Consider the following 1,863-nt stretch of genomic DNA (forward strand, 5'->3'; position numbering starts at 1 on the left):
TCGGGCCCGCCCCCTCCCCGCCCATTCCCTGGCTCCACCTCTCCAGCCAGCTGTCACCTCGGCCTCCTCCCACTTACTTCCTCGGCTCTGCCTCCAGCCAAGACATTTTATTAATTATTCTGTGATGGACCAGGCCACTAAGGTGGGTTTTTCACCCGCGATCTTTGAGACACTTGAGATTTTAAAACCCAGTAGCCCCAGAATTGTGTCCATTTGGGAAGACAGGAAACTGAGGCCCAGAGGTGGTGTGCAGTGCTGAGACCACCTGGGTCTTCAGGGCAGAGCTGGGGGGTATTTCAAACTAGAATCTGCTGCTGAGAACCACATACCCTTCGCCTACCCCAACCCCAAGTAGAAGGAGGCTGGAGAAAGAGCAGTCCAGGCTGGTCTTCAGGTAACGTCCTGGATGAGAAACGCACTACCCTCAGATCCAGCAAGGAGACTGGCATCCCCCACGGGCTGAAACCCTGCCCCCCAAGGCCACCTGCCACTGCCTGAACCTCTACTGCCAGAAGGAAGAGCACAGGTTCCAAGTCCAGGAGACCTAATTCAAATTGAGACACTACAGCGTACTAGCTGAGCCACCTTGGACCGGGTACTTAATCTCTCTGGTCCTCAGTATTCTCGTCTCTAAGGCAAGGATGCTCTTACAATAAAACTCAACCCAGAGGACGGTTTTAAGTTTCCATGAGGTCACGCACACAAACTTCCTGATGCAGTACATGGCACAGAGAAGGTGACCCGTGACCAGGAAGCATTCTTTTCAAAGATCTCCTGACTCAGGCTCCAGGGTGGCCAGGGTGGACGCTCCACCAGTCTCACACCCACTTCCTACTTTACAGAGTCCCAGCATCCAGCTCCTCTTTTTTGTAGCTAGGGGAACCGATCTTAGAAGAGGGGGGTGCATCCTGGGCCCCACAGAGTCTCCTGGTCCCCACGTCCGCAGATTTTCTCCCTCAGTTTCCCCGCCACACCCAGTCATCCTGTGAGCCCTAGAGCCTGGAAGGCTAGGAGGGAGGGCTCCAAGTTCTGTATGCAGGCTCCCAGACATCTCTGGGTGCAGAGAGAGAAGCATGGGAGAAGTGAGGCCTGACACAGAGCCCCTCCTATGTCCCCACCCGAGCTGTTCCCTTGCTCCAGTGGGACAAAAGCCAACTGCCCCAGAGAGACAGAGCAAGCAAATGCCAGGGCAAATGCCAGAGGGAATGGAGCCGGTAGAGGGTCTAGGGACCTGGAGTGCTGGGGCGTCCGGATCCCCCACCCAGATCCAGAGCCCCCAATAACTACCCAGTCGGGGTGAGGAGACATGAAGCTTGGGCTATCAGCCAGAGGAATGGGATTGGGGTGAGATTCGGGGGTCCAGTTGCCCAAAGAAAAGGGGGGTTTCTGTGATGAAGAAAGATGAGCTTGGATGAAGCCCCATCTCCACTCCCGGTTCCTCCCTCCCTTCAGGCCCGAAGCACAGACAGTTCCCTGGCCTGTACCTCCTATTGACCCCTCACTCCCAAGCCACCCTCTAGAGCTCAGTGGAACAGCACTTGTGTGGCCCTGGCACTGAGAGAAAGAACCTGGGGGTCAGAGATCCGAGTTCAAGTTCTCTTCCCCCGGTTTGACTTCAGACAAGTGTCGGCACCTCTCCAGACCTCTGGTTCCCCATTTGAACAAAGTAAAGGGCAAATCAGATGGTTTCTGAGAAGAGGCGTGGAGGGATTCCGCCCTCACTGTGGCCAAGCTGTGTGACGGGAGCTGGAGGTCTTGCGAAGGATTCAGTGAAGGAGACACCATAGGCAGGATGGCAGATAGGGTGGCCAGGCAGCCCCCCAGGAACAGGACCACACTGAAAGGGTGTGTGGCGGGGAGGAA

The sequence above is a fragment of the Moschus berezovskii genome, chromosome 11, assembly GCF_049115385.1.
Source record: "Moschus berezovskii isolate FMDL1 chromosome 11, NW_MosBer_1.0, whole genome shotgun sequence".
Lineage (NCBI taxonomy): Eukaryota > Metazoa > Chordata > Mammalia > Artiodactyla > Moschidae > Moschus > Moschus berezovskii.